Source organism: Podarcis tiliguerta (genome assembly GCF_965153285.1).
Source record: "Podarcis tiliguerta genome assembly, chromosome: 4".
Taxonomy (NCBI): domain Eukaryota; kingdom Metazoa; phylum Chordata; class Lepidosauria; order Squamata; family Lacertidae; genus Podarcis; species Podarcis tiliguerta.
Window position 1 is genome coordinate 77,653,127 of NC_139537.1, and position 22,279 is coordinate 77,675,405.

At 41.9% G+C, this 22,279-nt stretch overlaps 1 protein-coding gene and 1 long non-coding RNA gene across 3 annotated transcripts in view; both read left to right on the forward strand.

Annotated features, from left to right (window-relative positions):
- Nucleotides 1–21,632, forward strand: part of LOC310676406 — a 273,715-nt gene extending 252,083 nt beyond the window's left edge. Inside the window, exon 3 of the long non-coding RNA XR_014510542.1 lies at nt 21,287–21,632. This is a non-coding gene — a long non-coding RNA (uncharacterized lncRNA). The remainder of the gene's footprint in view (nt 1–21,286) is intronic.
- The window catches only part of NALF1 (NALCN channel auxiliary factor 1), a 324,175-nt gene that overhangs the window by 279,867 nt on the left and 22,029 nt on the right, over nt 1–22,279 (forward strand). The gene's annotated exons all lie outside the window — the stretch shown is intronic.

The following is a 22,279-nucleotide window of genomic DNA, read 5'->3' on the forward strand; positions in this document are numbered from 1 at the left end:
ACTGCTTAGGTCCTTTGAAACACTGAACAAATCAATGTTTATAATAACAAAAACACAGAGATTTAGGAGGTTGCAAACTTGCCCACTTGCACGGTGCCATGGTTATTCTGGAGCTGAGGGTAGTTGGAGAAGAGAGGCATTTATGAAAGTGGAAGACAGCGATGAGAGAAGCCAAACAGGAGTCTGGAGCCACAGCACTATTACAGTTTCAAACAATTGAGTGAATTATTGCATATTATCTAGGTAATTTGGAAACTGCCCAGAGAGTTAGCTAAACTGAAAAAGGCATGTCCAGATCTCACTGTTGCAATGTCAAATGAATAAATATATGCAGATATGCAGCTCAACCTTCACAGTACATTTTGGAAACCTATCTGCAATGATGCACCTCATGTGTGCACATCAACCCAGAGAGATGTTATAATGAACCTAAGGATTTGTAAAGCACTAACGTTTTCCCTATTCGAGTTGGTGTAAGAACATAGTTGTTCAAACTTACAAGGCACCCACACCAGTCCCGATTCTAATGTAGGGTACACTGTTTTCTTGACCAGAAGGAGGGACTGGGGTGGGTTATTGGAAGAACTACAAGCAAACCAACCTGACTGCCTAAATTAAAGGCACCAAAAAACCGTCTTTTTGTTGTTCGCATGCCAGCTATTTTGGTTTCAACTACTAATCTATGCTCTCCTCACCTGTTAATCAGAAAAAGCACTCAGCAGGCAAACCAACCCATGCATTGAGATGTCCTACAGAGCCATTGATATCACAAGATGCCCTGTGCAACAAACTATTAATCATACTTGATTGCTTGCACCCATGTTCTCCTACAAGTACTGTTATCAACCAGGAAAGAAAACGCAGGGGATCAGCAGGTTTGACTGAAATTATTCTGCTGCCCCTGATAAAGGGGATGTTTTTGGAGCGCTTGTTAGGCCTGACTTAAAACCATGTTTTTTTTCACAGAATACAATTATAGGATCCCCTAAGGAAAAGGGACGTGGATGTCAGACTGTGCTTTGTTTCCAAGATAAAACTACTGAGCTCACATTTCTACATTCACGATAGAGAAAATATTCCCCTTAGTCTGAAATCAAGACTGAATGTTTGCTCCAGACTTTCTTTCTACATCTCTTTGCATATCTGGAATGAGCTACGAATCTGCACAATAATCTATTCCTTGGCATTTTTATGATAAGCTCGTCCCCTCCAGGATTCATAGCACATATTCTACCTAGACAAATCCTGTAAAAGACCAGTCTTCTAATTTTGGGTGCCTATAAACTCTTTGTTGCCGCTGCTATTAACCTCACGATTAGATTACCAAAATGTGCTGTACGTGGAGCTACCTTTGCACTTAGTTTGAAAATTAGTACAGTGGTACCTCGGGTTAAGTACTTAATTCGTTCCGGAGGTCTGTACTTAACCTGAAACTGTTCTTAACCTGAGGCACCACTTTAGCTAATGGGGCCTCCTGCTGCTGCAGTGCTGCCGGAGCACAATTTCTGTTCTCATCCTGAAGCAAAGTTCTTAACCCGAGGTAATATTTCTGGGTTAGCGGAGTCTGTAACCTGAAGCGTATGTAACCTGAAGCACCACTGTACTGTCAAATGTCCCATCCAGGAAGGACTGTACCATATGCCATTTCCAAATGTTTCTTGCATTCCACGGATCCATATCTGCTGTCTTCATTTGTAAAACAAAATAGCTTCCCCAACTCCTCTAGCGGGATTCTCCTTCAGGCAAAAAAAGAAAGCAGGGCACATTACTAGCTTAAAATGCAGCTAGGCTGTTTCTCAATTCAGAAAGAAGCTTGTTTGGGGAAGAATATGTCAAAATGCGGTTTTTGATGAGAAAAAACTAGATAGATACAGGATAAATATGGAATGTGGCTGATATCATGTATATGGCACTTTTTTTCTATATAGTCCACACGTAATCTATATCTAGTGTATTCCCCCATACAAAAAAATGCTTCTTGTGAAACTATCTTCATTCCAAAATAAAGGCTGATTGAAGATTGATTCTGCATTACCCCCACAGTGTGTCAATTTGAAAAATGACGAATGCAGAAGAGAGGTGCACCCACACGGACTCAGCGTTGCTGTGGGTGGAGGTATACCAAGATCACAGTCATTACATCCTTTTTCATTCACTTGGGGCATGTGCAGAGGGAGAAAGGTGTGGATAACCTAATCAAGCAGGGGGATTTCAATACATATCAAGTAACCACAGCCATGGGATCTAGAATCAATCTAGATTGAAAGCAACATGTTGAGGATGAATGTAAACAAATCAGGATTAAGGAAATCTGCTTTTTTGTTCTGCAAACAGGTTAGTGTGTACACAGCCAAAGACAGTAAAATTATTGCCCTCAGGGTTTGTTTTTTCTTCTGGTCCTAATTAATGATCTGATAATCAACCCATGTATTCTTTTAGGCAGCTTGTTTTACATAATTTGGACCAATCGTTTCCTATTATTTTAGTTTACAGATTGCTGCCATTCAGTTGTGACAGGCAGCTGAGTTAAACATAAATGGATGAATCTCCCAGGGTGGGGAATGGATGTGTGCAGTCATCACATCTAATTGATATTCATACTTCCTTTATCTCATCCTTTATAAGAAGTGGGAAAAGAGCAGAAGTATGAATCAACATTCTCAACACATTTGTCAAGACATTAGATGTTATACTGATGTATTTTAAAAGGGGGAAGGCGTTGCTTGATTCAGCCCTTAAAAGTAACAGCATATGCATTGCGGTTGTTTCGCCATTGGTTGGTACAAAGGAATACAGTACTTCGGGTCAGGATCCAAATGTGCCTTTCCACATGTAGAACTGTTTTACACTTTGCGCTAGAGCAGGCTTTCTCAGACATTGCTGATCCACTTGTACCTAGCACTAGCGCTGCTGCCTCTGTTCCGAGACTAAACTAAGCTTCTCGTTCACAAAGAGCTCATTTTGCACTTGTCAGCTGTGACTTGTTTGGAGATAGTGCGTTTCTGGAGGAGCTGTGGCAGATTCTTAGAGAGGAGATGGTATGATAAGATCTGGCTATCAGCGGTAGCTGAAAAGTTGACCCAGCAATGTAGAAAAGTGGGAGGCAGAGGATTAAAAAAAGATTTATTTATCTTTTACACATGTCCTCCAATTCTTGCCTTGGCTAGAAGCAGTGTTCAGCCTCCAATTAACCAGAACACAATTTGGAGCGACTTACTTCCTTGGGTATGGTGGTTATTCTCTCCCCTCCCCCCCTTCCTATCTCCTTGTTTGCTGCAAGATGGTGAGCCAGTAAGGAAGATGTTGTCCAAGTAATGACACATGAATTTCATATCCTTCGTGTTATCGTTTGAAAAAACTTCAATATTTTTTATAAAATGAAATTAAATCCAAAGATCTTCCATTTGCCCAAGAGCTTGTATTGTATATCTGTTATATAAGCAGAAACAATGAAAATTGTGATATGATATGACATGATATGATATGACATGATATGATAGCCATGTTCAAATATATAAAAGGATGTCACATAGAGGAGGGAGAAAGGTTGTTTTCTGCTGCTCCAGAGAAGCGGACACGGAGCAATGGATCCAAACTACAAGAAAGAAGATTCCACCTAAACATTAGGAAGAACTTCCTGACAGTAAGAGCTGTTCGACAGTGGAATTTGCTGCCAAGGAGTGTGGTGGAGTCTCCTTCTTTGGAGGTCTTTAAGCAGAGGCTTGACAACCATATGTCAGGAGTGCTCTGATGGTGTTTCCTGCTTGGCAGGGGGTTGGACTCGATGGCCCTTGTGGTCTCTTCCAACTCTATGATTCTATGATTCTAAAATTGCTGTATAATGTACCTATTATTACAGAATTGATCAAACTCTTGTAGAACCATTTGTAGAAGGAAGTAATGACACTGTTCTTTCCATTCATAGTTCTTTGGATCTCTTAATCCTTACATTTCAAACAAATGCTGTTCTATTTCTGGATGGGTGAGTGGGGGGCAACTGGAACAAATGTGCATAGAAGAACTATTCAGTGCAGGATTATTATTATTATTATTGGGTTTAAATTTAGGCACATATGACCATGTTGGCAAAGTTGCCAGTCTTATTACTTCATTTTTAAAAAATGTACACAAAGCCTACAAGGGGTGTGTAAATGCATCTGTGCAGCAGTTGCGTAAAGGAAGTCTGCCCCTATTAGTGACCCATGCAAACAGTGCAAGGGAGTGGCTAATTGTAAATACAGTGGTACCTCGCAAGACGAATGCCTTGGAAGACGAAAAACTCGCAAGACGAAAGAGTTTTTCGTTTTCTGAGTTGCTTCGCAAGACGGATTTCCCTATGGGCTTGCTTCGCAAGACGAAACGTCTTGCGGCTTTTTTTAAAAACTGCCAATGCATTCCTATGGGAAACCGTCAATACACAGTGGTGCTTTGCAAGACGAAAAACTCGTAGAACGAAAAAACTAGCAGAACGAATTAATTTCGTCTTGCGAGGCACCACTGTACTCTCCCCCTGTTGTGTTGGCATCCTCTCCAAACCACAGCTGCAAACAAGCCTTATTTAAGAGAAGATGGGGGGACCCAATTCTAGGCCCATCTGCACCCCCCAAATGCCAGCGAGCAAGCAGAGTGGCAATCAAGCCACAAATTCACCACCACTGCATTACTGCCATTGGCTTCAGTGAAACTTGCTCCCAGGTGAGATTGTAGCTAGCAGGGTGCTGCTTTTGCCTGACATTCTCTTGCCCTTTAACAGTGATTTACATAAACCATTGATTTGCATAATTCCTTTTGTCTTGGTTACTTCTTTCTTTAAGTGCCTGGCTCTCTCTTGCGGAACTGGAGGGTTAATAAATCAGATTACAGTGCTGAACGGACACCATGCAATTGTTGAAACACAGGGCGGTCAAAATGTAATGTCGTTAAAGAAGCAAAGTTTTACCTTATTGAAGTTTATAGAAAAGCTAAGGATACCCTGCCCAACTTTTTTAAAAATGTAGAAAAGGCATCAGTGGGAATTAATGGAGGTTTAATGGTTTATTTGAAAAGGTTAATTAGTGCACTCAGGGGACTAATGAAGGTAACTGGATCCAAAACATCCCTCAAGCTGGCATCTGGTAGATCCCTCTTTCCTTCGTGTATGTTTTGTTTTCAATCAGGATAGCTTGATACCAACACACTGTTTTTGTTTTCAATCATTGGTGCTGTGTAGTGGGAAATCTTCATTTTGCATGCATTTGAATGAGTAAATCATGTGAACAATAGTGTACACATTTATCTCTGAGAATTAGTTTCCCTAGCCTCTGCCCTAGCCCCATTTCTGCCACAGAGATTATTTCCTTCCTCCAACCCTTCCAGAATGACTGACTGCCCAGCTCCGCTAGACATATAGGCAAGCAGACAATTCCAAAGCACGCATCGTGAACTTTTAGCATTTGTTTTGCAAGCTTCTTTCACAAACAGAATCCTGAAGGATGAACAAAGCCCCTGTTAATATTCACTTGGCAACAGGCTTCGCAGAGCACCGACATTAGAGCCTGCTATATTGACAGATAACGTTGCGAAGAACTCTGGGGTTAAACAGCTGTTCTTTCGTGGAAGCCATCATGGGACCTCCTCCTTGACAGTCGTTTTGCAGTGTCGAGGAAAGGCCTGTAGATGTTCGTTTAAAGGTTTATAATGTTTAATATAAAAGATGTAGAAAGGGTAACCTGAGTATTCCACATAATATCGTATCAACAATATGCATGCAAGTTTTTGATGGTACTTGGGATTCTGCTCCCTGTCAGTCTTACTGTCACTGTTTCCCCAGCAAGTTAGCCCATTTTGGTGTGTGTGTGTCTTAGCTTTGACTGTTTCCCGCCCCCCTCTAGTAACACTGTCTACTAAACCTGACAAGGTCCAAAACCATTCTTATTAGCAGTAATACTTTTCTAGAAAAAGAGGCGCTGAAGCTCACCACGAACTCCTCCCTTGTTCTCTTAGAATGGCAATGGCTCCCACCTGTCAATGGCTCCTGTGAGCTCCAGCTGAATAAAAGCCATGTTTATTAGGCTTTTCGTATGAACCATATGCCCCTCATGAAAAGGGTTGCTCATTCAGAAGGACATCCAAACAGGGGAGCCACTTTGCCTCACATGCACTGCCGCAACTCTCTTTAAGGGAGGGAATGTGAATCGCAGCGTTGGTCAACAAAACCCATCTCCTCCGTTGTCAAGGGAAGGCAAGATTAGAGATTGGGCTCCACAGATGGTTGCAGTTTTCTTCTTGAAGAAGAAACTGGTTTCAGAAAAGAAAACTACAACACGAGAAGGGCTGTGGGTCAGTGGTAGATGGCAGGTTTGGGCCCTGGCATCTCTAAGTGAGGCTGGGAGAGATTCCTGTCTGGAATCTCTTGAGATCAACAGCATGCCAGTGTAGTCCAGTGGTTCCCAAAGTGGATGGTACCTCCCCCTGGGGGGCAGTGGGATTACCTAGGTGGTGCTAAGAGGCAAGAAAGGTGGCAGGGGGTGGTGAAGGTATAAATGACAATCAGACTTTGCAAGGCTGGTTCACAGGATCAAGTTGATCAGTTTTGTTGAGTTAAATAGTTTTCATGGGATTTTGAATACATGTGCAATTGATTATTACTCGTTGAACTTTTATTATACTATTTTCTTCCTTAGCAGGTCACGCAAACTGCTATTCTGAATAAAGCTTTTTATGAGGTTGGGGGCACTGAGGGTGTCTTTATAGAACCAAGGAGGTTGTGGCCCATTTTTTGGGGGGGAACCACTGGTGTATACTTACTACTCAGCTAGATGAACTGATGGTGCGACTAATTATAAGGCAGCTTGAAATGCTCCCACAAGAAACCCCATCGTATCCTCTCCCTCTCTTGGCCACCTCAGCAAAGTTCCACCACAACCCACTTTATCTGATCCATGACACAAGCATAAGACTCTACTCCTCCCTGGTGTGAACAGCAACAGAAGCCCTGCTGATGTTTTCTCTTTACCTCCTAACTCCAACTAAAGAGCCAAGACGGAGGCATGTAAGAGTGACCCACTGATGTGTGAAGGTGAGAATTCTGCCACATTTCTGTTGCTGCTCACATTGAAGAACCCCCCCCCCTTTTGCCTGTGGGTTGTCTCTTGTGGGAGTGAACCTGTGGATGGACCCAAGATTGCCAGTCCGTCAGGCTTTGTTTGGTTCAGGACATGCCCCCTCTCAAAAAAATAAATAGCTGTGACCAAGGAAGCAATTGGCAGTTATACTAGCAGACGTCATATTAGTACTGCTTAATGAACAGCAGTTCTAACACTTGATGGTTTTTTGGTAAAGATCCCCCAAGGAATAAAAGTCTTAGAATTCTTTCCATTCAAGCAATACCACCAGGAAGTACTGCTTTATGCATCAAATATTCATTAGGAAGAAAACGAAAGGAGAACGAGGGAGGTGGTGAGTGAGCTTTCTTACTGTGTATTAACATTCATATGAGCTGATCATTAGGAATTATCATGTCACCTAGCTAGTTCCCAGCCTAGACAACAGGGATTTTACCTGTCAATCACCCATCCCTGTAAGTGCCCAAAATAGTAGCATTTCAGAGTCGTTCTCTAGATTAGCTGAGTTTGAAGGAATTTGGAACCTGAGTGGGAAATAAAACACTGAATCTCAACATGGTATTTCCCAGGTCTGCGCACACCTAGCGAGAACATTTCCTAAGTAGGTGCATAGGAGTTTACCATAATCAAAATCATTATTGGAAAAGGCGAGATAAGGGCTGCGAGAAAGCTGATCTTGAAAGAAAACACACTTGACTTTTTGCTTTCTCCTCCCCGCCTACGATCGTAGCATGTGGTTTCTGCGGATATAGCTGACAGCTTATTGCTGTGCTGAGTATCACAGGCCTGTTAGCACCACATCTATCATGCGGCTTTGATGCTTATAGAGATGGCATCTTCAATCCTTTAAAAACACAAAAACAGTCCAAAATAGTTACCACCACAAGGAGAAGCAGCTCAGAGTTAAAAACAAACACAAATAGACCAACCACACCAGCAAAGAATAAACAGCGAACTAGGATTCAGTTGCTAGATCAAAGTGGGGCTGTGCATATTGCACAGCACTTAATACTGCCTAAAGCTGCAAGATTTCTTTTGTGGAGAAAAATCACACAAATAGTATAACAAAACCCATAAAGGTGGAAAGTGATATTAGATATGAGTGCTTTATGTAGACCTGTGGAAGAACATTCTTTGTTTAAATCAACCTCAGTTGCAGTTAATAGCTATTTCTTCATAACTCTCTTATTGTTTGGTCTTCTTAAGGTAGTAATATTGTGCTTGCTTAGCAAGGTGGCAGTCCCATTGACTCAGCAATTGATGAGTGACTCATTTCCTAAGACAGATTTTCAGGAAGGAGAAATTACTTTCCATGTGTTCTTTCCTTGTTCTGTGTCCAGTGAAGAGCTTTGGTTTCCAGCAGTACATCATTTCCGACGGGAACCAAAACAATTCAAACCTGTTCACATTCTTGCAGACCTGAAAGTGTTCCCTGCACTTGATGAGAATGTACTAGTTTTGATACACAGTAGACAGATGCAAAATGATTTGGCTCTCTTCGTGAGCTATCTGATGCACAAGCCTCTTTAAATGGTTACATTCCTGGATTGGGAATCTGCTGTGTGTCCACAAACTTCCACCTCTCCTTTCTCCTTACCGCATGTGCCCTACTTAACACAAGACTTAATAATCTGTCAAATCAGTTTGCTGCGATGTCCTAACCAAGAAGCTCATTTGAGCCCTTCAAGCCAAAATTGCAAATACAAATAAAACCGTGGTTTCCAATCCTGGTTTGTTGGGCTCATTCAAACCACAGTTCAGCAATTTGAATGGCACATAAAAACTGTGGTCTAAGAATCAAAGAAAATTTATATTCAGTGGATATTGTGGTATATTTTTTATTCGACAAGGAATGTGCTGATTAAACATAGCATCTCCTGACAATACTTCCTTATCCTGTGTATCTTTACCCTGGTTACTTTTTTAGAATCTAAAGTGTGGACGGAGAATTAATGACTTACCCAAGATAATCTAGATGCATCCAGGTTCTTTGATTGGAGAGTCCCATATGTAACATATAAAATGAGATTCACCACTGCAATGATTTTAGAAATTCATGAAACTTTCATGTGCAGAGGCAACATGCCTCTGGTATAACTCAGCTTAGTTATGCAAGGGGGTACAGTTTGGCTTTCCCCATCATTAAAAAAAAAATCCTCATAGGTAATGATATTTTCTCATTCTTCCTGGTTTTTCCTTTTTATTCACCCTGCACTTTCTGTCTTACTGCTCTGAACTCACCCGTAGCAATGTCATTCCTACTAAAAATATTGTCTACCTGCAGTATCTAGCTATGGTTTAACTCTGCACCCACACTTATGTGGAATCCACTTTTGCCACCTTCTGGGAGGAGAAACTGCTATTTCCTTGCCACAGTTTGAAGTGTGATAAAACTTGCAAAATTACTTTGAGCAGACTGCTGCAGGAAAAGAAAAGACGAACAAGTGATGATAGCGCTATCATCCCTGAAAATGTTGTGTCTGCACACAGCATATGTGAAAGCCAAAGACAGGCAATAGCATGTTGGTATATTATTATTATTATTATTATTATTATTATTATTATTATTATGACTGCCTTTTCATTAAAATGGTCCAAGGCCTACCCAGCAAGAACAACTATAGACCCTTGAAGAAAGGCCAGATTTAACAACACACACAAAACTACCATTTCAAATATCTATAAAACAATTTGAGACAGTAAAAATCAATTACTGTCCAAGGCTTAGGCAAAGAAATGTATCGTGTTTATCAAATATTATATGCTTATCTGCCATATCATAGCTTGGCTTGATAAGAGTCGTTGCACGAAGACAACTGCTTTATCAAGCAATAACTTCATGTATTGTTTGAATAATATAATCTGTGGTGCTGCCTTCAGCCTTGAAAACAAATTGTCAAGATTTGGCTCGTAAGCCCCTTCCATAATGAAGACCTGGATGATTTGTGAAATTTTTCATCCTATTCATATGCAGACAATATTTCACATTTAAATCATATAATCTTTGAAGGCAGCATACCAGCTGAATAGTTGATCCTGCAGCTTATAGTAAGATGCAGTCCACTGATACAATAACAGGTGTGTGATGCCAGCATCAATCTTCCATAGAATTTGAAACAGATATAACATGCAGGCAGTTAACTTTTACCATTAGGACTTATTCGGTGTAGATACTTTTTTAGTCTTTTGATGAATCCTGACTAGTTACCATGCTATTCCAGTAAAGAGCATCTGAATAACTGAATCATAGGGAACGAGGGAAAGTTCCTAGGGTATCTCTGTGTCAGTGGTATTGACATGGAAACATCCTGTGGCTTTGGCTAGCCAGGAAGTGACATGTGATATGGCATTCTCAGTAGCAGCCCCTATTAGGGAGCTTCCTCTTGATTCCTGCTCAGTTGTCCCTCACCCTGGCTATTCTTAGGCACACCATAGAAACTTGTTTATTCTGCCTGTAATTTGCAGTTCCATAAAGAATTCCATTGTCCAAAACAACAGAATGCACCTTTGTAAAAAAATATTATTTGGATTAAGAGTGTGTTTCCTGACTAAACCTAATGCTTCAAGTTCATGCTTTCCATTTGATGTTCTTGGTCGGTATGCAGAAAGTGAATTCGTGTTTGATAGAGTCAGAATTCATTTAATATAAGAAAGAGAAGTTAATACTAGTTGTCTCTGGAGGGTCCTTGGAAAATGAATTCTTAGTAGAAGAGTCTCACATGCTCTTGATAAAAATAAAAGGTGCTTCAAATTGGGGGAAAGAGAGTTGTGAAAGGCTGTTTTTACTGCATCTATATTTTACTGGTTTTTAACTGACATTATTATCATCAATATTTCACTGCCTGACATTTAAAACATGGTTTAATCTTCAGTTTTCTTCAGAACCACCTTGCTCATATTTATTTTGGATATTTCCACTATCTTAGACTGTCAGAATCAATTCAGACATTAATCAAAGGTGTGTTTGGATGTTACTTTGTCTCCTGTTTGCATACAACTCCCATCCTATGGTGGCTGTATTGGCTTCTGGGCTCAAATTGAAGTAGTTTTAGCTTAATTCAGCTTAAGATAATGTAATTTTTCCAGACTTTTTGGTTCCATATAGGTTTAGTTTGGAAAGTGATACAAACTTCAGTGGCCCTGGTCTTGGATTCCTCTCACAACTTTGTGAGCACAAGAGACAGGGCCTTCTCTGTGGTCGTCAACACATCTCCACAACGCTCTCCCAGAAATCCGGCAGGCTCCCTCTTTGTGTCTGTTCCACCAGTTATTGAATACATTATTCTTACTTTGATTGGCTTTTAATGTGCAACACTCAGGTCTATAGTACTGTACCCACCTGCCCAGAGTTGGGGCCCATTTAGCTTAATGGTACTTACCTGTAACTTCTGAATAAACATGTATAGGATTGTACTGTTAGCTTTATTGCTTTAATGGTTTAACCTTGCTACTATAAGGTCGCATGTGTGTATATAAGAGACACACATGTGTGTATATAAGAGAGAGTGAGTGAGTTGTGTTGTATGTTCTTTTTTATTATTTTTAGAAATCATTGAATCAGAATTGTAGAGTAGGAAGGGACTTTGAAGACCATCTTCAATGCAGGGATTGAAACTGCAACCTTGGCATTATCAGCACCACGCTCTAACCAACTGAGCTTGTTAGTTGTATTTGTATGTATTTATTTCCTGCCATGGAATTGCACCTGTAGAAAGATAGGACATTGTGCCCACTGCCCACCATCCTCTTCCTAGATGGGTATTGAATGCTGTGTGGAAGAAATTCTGGCTTAGAAGTTCTACTTACAAATTAGGACGTGACATTTTTACAGAATGACATAAGCATGAAGGATATGTTGCGATGTACAAACTAGACAACTAGACTTCTCCCCCTCTCCCACCATTCTGTCCCATGCTTTACAACTACAACAGCTTCTACTTTCCTGATACAGAACACTGGGGCTAGGGGAACAAAATATTTTTGGAGGAAACTGGTTATCTGGACATTTCGATCTGGGTTCAGGCCTGGTTTGGGGACAAAATTGACCTTGGTTGCCCTGATGGATCATCTCTTCAGGGAGAGAGACAGAGGAAGTTTAGTCTTGTTAATCATGCTGGATCTCTCAGTGGTTTTTGATTCTGTTGAACACAGCATGCCCTCGGATTCTGTCTGTGGGCTGAGGGTCAGAGGCACTGGATTATAGTAGCTCAACTCCTACCTGTGTCCTGAGCAACCCCAGGACATCCCTGATGTCCTGCAGTGCTTCAGACACACACACACACTTCCAGCCTCAAGGCAGCTGTCCCCAGGTCTGTGTCCTGCAGAGCAGTTGCAGCAACAGTGGGACACCCCCCTGCCTTCTTTATGTACTCTTGCTACCCAGAAGCCATAATTGTTCTTCCCTCTTCAAGCCACTCCTGGTTCTAGGAGTCAGTGCAGCAGGGATGAGAGAGATTTGACTGGCTTGTCCCTCACCTCAACAGTCTCTTCTTCTGCTCCCAACACATCTTGCACACCTTCATCTGCCTCACACTGCTCTGAGCCTTCCTCCTCACCATTCCCTGTCTCATGGGTGGCACCAACCCCCATAAACTTCTGGTCCCCTCTTCTGGGCCAATTTCCTGCCCCCTGCCTCCGCCACACACTTGTCAGAGGCCTGCCAGCCTCTGTCAACCTGCAGAGATGGTTGCTTCAAGTGGCGTTGAGTGACTGTGCCTCAGCCCCCTGGCAGTTAACCGTAAGGTGCTGCATAGCAGCATATGTTTAATGTATATGCCGCTGCTGGGAGCAGTCATTAGATTTGGAGTGAACTGTTACCAATATAAAAAATGACCCTCGAGCTCAATTACAGAGAAATAAATTCATAAGAAGCCAGGCATCTCTTGAATCAGTAACTGGACACAAAAATAGGCTGGGGGAGGGCTAATAAACTGAGACTGAATATTGACAAGACAGAGAACCAGTGGATGAGTGGTTCCTGGATCCAAGAATTGGGCCTGGTATGTCTGCCTGTTCTGGATGCCCTTGGAGCAGGTACACAATCTGAGAGTATTGTTTGATCTCTCTCTCAATAGAAGTCAATTGACCTTTGCGGCATGGAGTGCTCACGACCAATTTTTTACATCACTGTTAGATTACTGTAATGAGTTCTATGGGCTTAGTTGGGGCTCTACAGCTAGCGTAGACTGATGTGGCAAAGTACTGAGTGGTATATCTGGCCGAACACATTTATGCTGGTGCTTAAGGATCTGCACTGGCTGCTTGTTCGCTACCAAGCCAAGTTTAAGGTTTCATTCTTGAGATATGAAGGCCTAAAGCGCTTGGGACTTGCATACCCAGCAAACCACTTTCCCTGCTATGGGATAAACTATCATAATAAAGGCTAGTAAACGTTAGATGTGCTGCCTAGTTGTGGCATCTTGCTTTAGTCAATCACAGATCTGTTTACTTATTTTGTTTGCTAACCATCACATTAAGATGCACAATGAAGTGTCATATTGTACCCTAAGGGCAGATTTCACTATCTATGCATTCAGTAAACAGGCAGCAAGATAAGTGTTGGGTTGTGAACAAGTGGTAATACTTGTGACAGGCAGATACTAATATCTTCGTGTGCTTGGTGACTTTCCACAACAAAAAACCAATCTTCATGGTAATCAACAGTGATGGCAATTTCACTGGCCCTCTGTTTAGAAACGCTGGTGCAAAAGCATTCTTCTATTAAATTTTAGCAAAAGCTATATACTGATGAGGTAACGCTAAGTTAGGGCAATACAGTTGTGATTTACTAGTCGACTTTCTCTACCCTACTTTTAACTGATAAAATACAATCTGCTGATTTGTTTTGTTATAGTAGCTTATAAATTAACTGGTGGAAATATTTATAATCTATAAGAAATAATTTATATGCTGTAAAACTAAACAATTCTCCTGTAATATTAGGCATTTGTGTACCTAACAAATAATAGCCTATCATAAAACTCAGGAAGCTCTCAATGGAAGTCCTGCAGACAATATGCATTCCTTGTAATAGCTTGATTTAATTTGGCAGATAGGATTTAATGCAATAAATTCTTCAGATTTTACCACAACTGAGTTTAATCTTACTTGGGGGAAAAATGACAGTGGAAAAGCACAGATGCAATCTGTATTTGTCCCTTTTTTGTCTTTTCTAAATTCAAGTTACTGTAGCTGTTCTGATAGATGACACTTTGATATTTTTCTCATGTATCTTTTTAGATACATACAAACCAGAACGAAGGCTATAGAACAGCTGAGAAAAGGAAAGGCACAGACCTTTTCATTCACAATATTTGATTTTTTAAAAATAAACTTTACATGGGAAGGAAAGTAGATTCAAAAAGAAAACCTTAGAACCAAATTGCAGAATCAGGTATGACCCAATTGAAATCAATATAATGGAACCATCAAATGGTATCAAAGTACCACTGATATCAGAGGGCTTCAGATGCACATAATGTTCTATGAAATGTGTATATAAGCACTGTGTCAGAGAACACATAGTAACAAGAGGTACATGGTGTGCAAATGTCAAGTGTACAGGGAATAAAGTATCATATCCAGCTACTTTGTCAGGTATATGTTCTGCCATGCAGAAGTGGTGTGTGTGTGTGTGTGTGTGTGTGTGTGTAGGAGAAAGCTATTGTTGTCATATCTTGCTTGTGGGCTTCCCATAGCCATCTGATTAGCCACTGTGGAGGCTAGAAAGGGCTTTAATGTGATCCATCAAGGTTCTTCTTCTGCTTAGTAAAGGTAAAGGGACCCCTGACCCCATTACGTCCAGTTGTGGCCGAGTCTGGGGTTGCGGCGCTCACCTCACTTTATTGGCCAAGGGAGCCGGCATACAGCTTCCGGGTCATATGGAAGTCATATGAACCTAGGGCTTGCTGATTGGAAGGTCGGCGGTTTGAATCCCCACAACAGGATGAGCTCCTATTGCTTGGTCCCAGCTCCTGCCAACCTAGCAGTTTGAAAGCACATCAAAGTGCAAGTAGATAAATAGATACTGCTCCGGTGAGAAGGTAAACAGCGTTTCCGTGCACTGCTCTGGTTCACCAGAAGCAGCTTAGTCATGCTGGCCACATGACCTGGAAAAACTGTCCTCGGACAAACGTCAGCTGCCTCAGCCAGTAAAGTGAGATGAGCGCCACAACCCCAGAGTTGTTCATGACTGGACTTAACTGTCAGGGGTCCTTTACTTTTACCTTTTAAATAATGCAAATTTATATACAGATGCAAATTTAGGAAGCACTATAGTTAAAATAGCAAGGCAATACATCTCACCATTGTTGTGAAGACCATGACCAGGTTGTCTGTGTGCCTGTTCAGTCTCTGTCCAGCTCCTAACTGTTGAAGCGGCCCTGCTGTCCCTTCTTTGAAACTGGACTTGGACCAGGCAGCCCTTCAAAGAGAGGACTCATTCAAGCAGAATGCTGTCCTCTGGGAGAACTTCAGAAAAAGGACTGTCCTATGCAAAGTAGGAGTTACAGCCAACCTATGCAGATCCCACTTGCTAGATCATTTCTCACTTGGTACCTGATTACTAATGATTCACGGAATGTCACAGCTTTAATCACATGTGTGTTCCCCCATCCCCCCCCCAAAAAAATGTGCGGTGGTTACCTAGTCTCATATCTCAGTATGCAGCTTATATATCTTGCTCTTGTTTAAGAACCCAATTTTATTTTTTTATATAATAAAAAAACACCTGTCATGTTTCTCTGCTCTGGAATCCATAGAAAATTGATTTTTCCACCACTTCCACAGCTTCCCTTGGTTTTCGTGCAGCATAAGCCAAGACCTATGTTTTATTGAATCGAACCCTTAGACAGTACATCATATTTTGGAGAGGCAACAATTCTGCACTTGAGACCTACACTCAGTGTGAATTCTCCAGAGGACTCTTTCTACCCCAGCAGTTTGACATACTGTCCCTTTTACCGCTTTGCCGTGTTTAACAGTTAGAAGTAGAGAGGAAGGGCATGTGAAAGCAGGAGAAAATGAAAAGGAGACTGAACAAGAGGGGGAAAGGGTCTGAGTCTTTGTATTTGGAATGTGGGTAAATGATCCTTTGTACATTCAGGTAGTTTTGATGCACAGTCAACATTCTAGGTTGCCATGTTTGCGTACTTCAAAGGGCAGTTAGAAAGAATAACACGACGACACACTGTGAAAACAACATAATCAAGAAACATGTATTAATAGTAACCTAAGGGTTATTGTTCCTCACATTCTCTGGGATGCTTGCAACAATGTACATTACATACATCCTGATTATACTTGCATTGTTTATGTAGTTTCCAGTTCCAGCTGGCCTTATTTAATCAGAGTTGACATTATTGCAATGTAGATCTACAGCTGAGCAGGAGAAATGAAGAGTGACATAATAAGGACTATTTCCTTGGTTTCTCATAAAGTAGCTTTCCGTTGAGTCTTAGTGATAACACAAGGATTACTCAGTGTTGCTGGCTACCTTCTTTCAGGAGAGAAAATGATGTCTCCCGGCACAATGTATTCAGAAAACAGTACTTTGTTTCGACGCAGAATTTGCAACTTATGAACCATTTGTGACAGATTGGTATTGATTTTGCAGGCTTTGTATCCCCTCACCCTACCAGGGTAAAATACTATAGGTCTCCCTGCCATTGAGTGGCTTCCCTCTCTCCTCGAACACCTACAAAACATTTTGAAACATGAACAGTGATGTAGCTTTTATTTCTTCCCAAAGCAACTTTGTGAAACAACATCATATTAGCTCAGAACAGTCTTCTTTTAAAAAGCATGTTTATTTCTTTATTGAAAGTTAAAAAGCACATAATTATATGTGCACTAAACATGGTGAGAGGTAAATAAAAGAGAGAAAAAGAAAACGAGAACAGCAGCCGTGTAGAAGGGAAAGTAAGGGGGGGGGGTGGAGAACCCAAAACTGTATGCATTACAAAGTTGTTATTATACTTCGCCAGATCTTAACCTATTACATTCGTACCTTGGAAGTTGAATGGAATCCGTTCTGGAAGTCTGTTTAACTTCCAAAATGTCCGGAAACCAAAGCGTGCCTTCTGGTTGGCTGCAGGAAGCTCCTTCAGCCAATCAGAAGCCCTGTTGGACGTTTGGCTTCCAAAGGAACATTCAGAAAATGGAACACTCACTTTCAGGTTTGCGGCGTTTAAGAGCCAAACTGTTCAACTTGCAAGGTGTTTGGGATCCAAGGTATGACCGTACAGTATTTGTAAGAATGGATTCCAAATATCGTTGAATTTGTCCATGTCAAGTCTGTGTTTGTATGCAAGTTGTTCATATGTTGCGAGTTTGTATAAGTCTTCAATCCAATCGTAGAAGCGAGCTGCATTTTTATTTTTCCAATTCATCAGTATCGGTCCTCTTGCTGTGTTAAAGGCCCAGTCTTGATCCAGTTTTCCTTTGGCAGACATGTCAATTTTTCAGAAGCTTTGAAACCATGAGGGCAATATTGAATATTGAAATACTGAGGAAACTTAAATAGGTGTGGTTCTTACTTCCTTATCATACCTAGGTAAAGGTAAAGGGACCCCTGACCATTAGGTCCAGTCTTGACCAACTCTGGGGTTGCAGCGCTCATCTCGCTTTATTGGCCGAGGGAGCTGGCATACAGCTTCCGGGTCATGTGGCCAGCATGGCGAACCAGAGCAGGGCATGGAAACACTGTTTATCTACTTGCTCTTTGACGTGCTTTCGAACTACTAGGTTGGCAGGAGCAGGGACCGAGCAACAGGAGCTCACCCCGTTGTGGGGATTCGAACCGCCGACCTTCTGATCGGCAAGTCCTAGGCTCTGTGGTTTAACCCACAGCGCCACCCGCGTCCCTATCATACCTAAACTTTAGTAAAAGAACATAAAGTATAATGTGCATAACATAAGGCAGCTATCAACATATTAAAATAGCCAACAAAGCAGCCAGCCGGGTGGGACCAGATTGCTTAGTTGGTTTTTCCAATAAGGAAAGAAGACCAAGACTATTCTCTGGCTTCCCCCCTGGTTACCAGTAGTGGCCACCATGTTGGAAAGCAAAGTAAGTAACACAGGCTCCCCTTGCCAGCTGCTACTGCAGCAAGGCCAGTTAACATCAAAATAAGCAACACAAGTTTCTGTTTATGAATAGAAAGTGAATATGCACAACCCGTTTTGCAACCGCAAGCTGTTAACCAAAGCACAGCTGCACCCAATAGCTGTCTACCCTGCCCTTCTTGTGACTAGCTTAGCTTTTGCAATTTGGGACCGCCGGAAAGGAAAGAGTTTAAAATAGATACCATAAAAACATTATAGTAAACCAAATGAAATGGTGTTATCTGGGCTTAGAAACAATGTGCGCACATTACTGCGCGCACACACGAACTCATATTTTATATTTGGGGGGGGACGCATAGAAAATAAACGCTGATGTAATGAAGGAGTAGCATAAATGTTGGATATTCAATTACACTTTATAATAAGCTCGGAGGCTTCAATATTGTTTCATTACCATACACAGCCAGTGTTGTTTATTTGTTTGATTAATATGCTGCTCCATCTTGGTAAATAATTTATCATTGGTAAATAATAGCATACTCCAGGACTATTTCTTTAGTCATACTCTTAGACTAAGGTTGGAAAAGTGATTTAAAAGGTTCCAGAATACTGAACATCTTCAGGTATTTGTAGGCACTTTCAGAGGCCCAGGGAGGCCCAGGCCACTTCCAGCTTTTGTGGCTCCTAAAGGTAAAAGTAAAGGTACCCCTGCCCTTACGGGCCAGTCGTGTCCGACTCTAGGGTTGTGCGCCCATCTCACTTAAGAGGCCGGGGGCCAGCGCTGTCCGGAGACACTTCCGGGTCACGTGGCCAGTGTGACAAAGCTGCATCTGGTGAGCCAGCGCAGCACACGGAACGCCGTTTACCTTCTCGCTAGTAAGCGGTCCCTATTTATCTACTTGCACCCGGGGGTGCTTTCGAACTGCTAGGTTGGCAGGCGCTGGGACCGAGCAACGGGAGCGCACCCCGCCGCGGGGATTCGAACCGCCGACCTGATGATCGGCAAGTGAGGCACTGCCGATGATCGGCAAGTGAGGCACTGAGGCTTTTACCCAAAGCACCACCTGCGTCCCATACTACAAATGCAAAATGAAAACACAGGAAACTAAAATAAAGGCATGCATATATCCGTTGCAAAATGCAGTAATTATCGAGGAAAAATCTAGCTTTCGTACAGTGTCAAAGTTGGTGTTTTGGCTGTGTACACACTATACCTTTAAGGCACGTTCAAAGCATGTTCTTTCCCTCAGTTAAGGGTTGCTGGGAACTGTAGTTCTGTGAGGGGTAAACTACAGTGCAGTCAATAACCAAAGGCCTGCTTGAGATATTATGGCCAGCAAATATGCACAGTTTCCTTCTCATGGGGCAATTATGCACATTCTCCATGCCTGAGCAACATGCACAGTGGCTGGTTGATATGCATATTAACTGCTCAACTTATGTCCCCCTTAACATTTACACGAGTGTTGTGTGCTGTGCAGCTTGCATTTCCCCATGGCAACTGTTTCTTAAAACAGTCTTTAGAAGCTGGAGAATTATGAATTCTAGCATTTAGGACTTTCTTGGGACTCTCAAAAACTACAGTATGGTTCTGCTGTCATTCAGGTAACTCATACATGTACTGTACATGTCTACTCTGAAGTAAACCCCACTGAGCACAATGGGAATTACTCCCAGGTAAGTGTCTGTAAAGGGAAACGGGTGGCGCTGTGGTCTAAACCACAGAGCCTAGGGCTTGCTGATCAGAAGGTCACCGGTTCGAATCCCCGCAACGGGGTGAGCTCCCGTTGCTCGGTCCCTGCTCCTGCCCACCTAGCAGTTACAAAGCACATCAAAGTGCAAGTAGATAAATAGGTACCGCTCTGGCGGGAAGGTAAACAGTGTTTCCGTGTGCTGCTCTGGTTTGCCAGAAGCGGCTTAGTCATACTGGCCTCATGACCTGAAAGCTGTATGCCAGCTCCCTTGGCCAATAAAGCGAGATGAGCACCACAACCCCAGAGTCGGCCACGTCTGGACCTAATGGTCAGGAGTCCCTTTACCTTTTAGTGTCTGTAGGGCTGCAGCCTCATCAATCTCATTAGATTCCCATAGGGTCTCCCATCTGCTATCAGCCATACCAGCTCCTATAGAGAGTTACATGGGGTTGGCCTAGGATGCAGTCTTTCTTATGGCTGAATCAAATGTTTCTGATGATGCTGGTTCAGTCCTCATGTGTCACACTTCAGGATTCACGTAAAGAGCCATTTGTTTAAAAGCCATCATGTATCTAGATTGTTGTCACATCAGCTGTAATTGTGTGGGTTTTTGTTTTCTTTCTAATGTGGAAGGTGTTCTAATTTTATTTTATTTTATTTTTTTTGTTAACAGCCTGAATGTTAATGATTTCTCTTTTCGGTTCATTTCTGTTTTGATAATGGTGTGTGCTTATTGGATATTTTGATTCATTTTATAATAATATGTAACGAAACATCAAATTAGAAAAAGAAAGCTTCCTCATATGAAAAGTGTGCCATTTCTTAAGATATAAAAGATAGCTGTAGATTTAGGAAACTTCTGTCTCCTGTGTTAAGAGGTGTGGGAGAGGACTGGATTATTGATTTGAAATGGGAGCTCTGAAAGCTCATAACTTTGGGAATATACTTTGGATTTTCCCTAGGCCAGTGAAAGGCATGTAACCTGAAATATCTGTGATTTTTCACATACTCAGAACTAGCAAAGTTCTTTTAAAAACTGTACCTGTAGGTGGATGTAAAAATAATTGCAAACAGTGGGAGCTCTGCACCTTGAACAAAATATTTGCAACAGGTATAACTTAGCCATTTTCTATTAGATATTTCTGAAATTCGAACAGAATCATACTTCTGCCTGGGCCAATTCAACATGCCAATTTTTATACCGATAGGACAAATTGTCTTTATTTTATAATGAATCGTTTTCCAGTCTTCCTCTCCTCTCAGCTATAAACGGTAGAACATTGAAAATGCCAGCTGCAGTGTAATATCTTGGGATCACCCAAGAAAGATGCTTAGCAAGAGGTTCCGGGCCAACAAAAGGATTTAACTTACAGTATTTGTATGTTTCCCAGTAACAGGGTTTTCTGGGTGCCTTGCCTTGCCTAGGTAAAGGTAAAGGGACCCCTGACCATTAGGTCCAGTCGTGGCCGACTCTGGGGTTGCGGCGCTCATCTCACTTTATTGGCCGAGGGAGCTGGCATACAGTTTCTGGATCATGTGACCAGCATGACTAAGCCGCTTCTGGCGAACCGGAGCAGCGCACGGAAATGCCGTTTACCTTCCCGCTGGAGCGGTACCTATTTATCTACTTGCACTTTGACGTGCTTTCAAACTGCTAGGTTGGCAGGAGCAGGGACCGAGCAACGGGAGCTCACCCCGTCACGGGGATTCGAACCGCCGACCTTCTGATCAGCAAGTCCTAGCCTCTGTGGTTTAACCCACAGCGCCACCCGCGTCCCTCGGGTGCCTTGCCTGATCACTATTAAATAGTGATCAGTTTTTGTTTTTTTAAAGCTGCATTAAAATTGTCAGTGGCAGCAAGTAAAAAACTAGAAAGATGCACAACAATGCTAAAAGTACACAACAGATCTGGAATCCAGTGTATTAAGAGCACATAGGTCTAAGGTGCTTGAAAACCTACTGAAAATAGTATTGGCAAAGACACTAGGTAAGCTTCTCTGGGAAGGGCATTCTCAAATGGTTTGCCACCAATGAAAAGGCACTCCAGATCTCAGGATCGGGGTAGTTTCGCCTCCCACACTCCAATGCACAATAAATTTATGGAACACATTGCCCCAAGATGAGGTCATGGCTGCTAGCCTACGGCCATGTGGATGATGCGTTTGTCTTATGGGATGTATAAAATTATGCATAGAGAAGTTTTTCTTCCTGTCTTGTAATATTAGAACTTGGAGACATCCAAATGAGCTGAATGTTGGAATATTCAGGACAGACAGAAGAAACTACGTCATCAGAAAGTGCATAGTTAAATGATGAAATCTGATCCTAAGGAGTAGTGTTGACCACCAATTTGGATAGCAATAATAGAGGATTAGACAAATTTATGGGAAATAAGGCAGTCAACACTATTAGCCATGA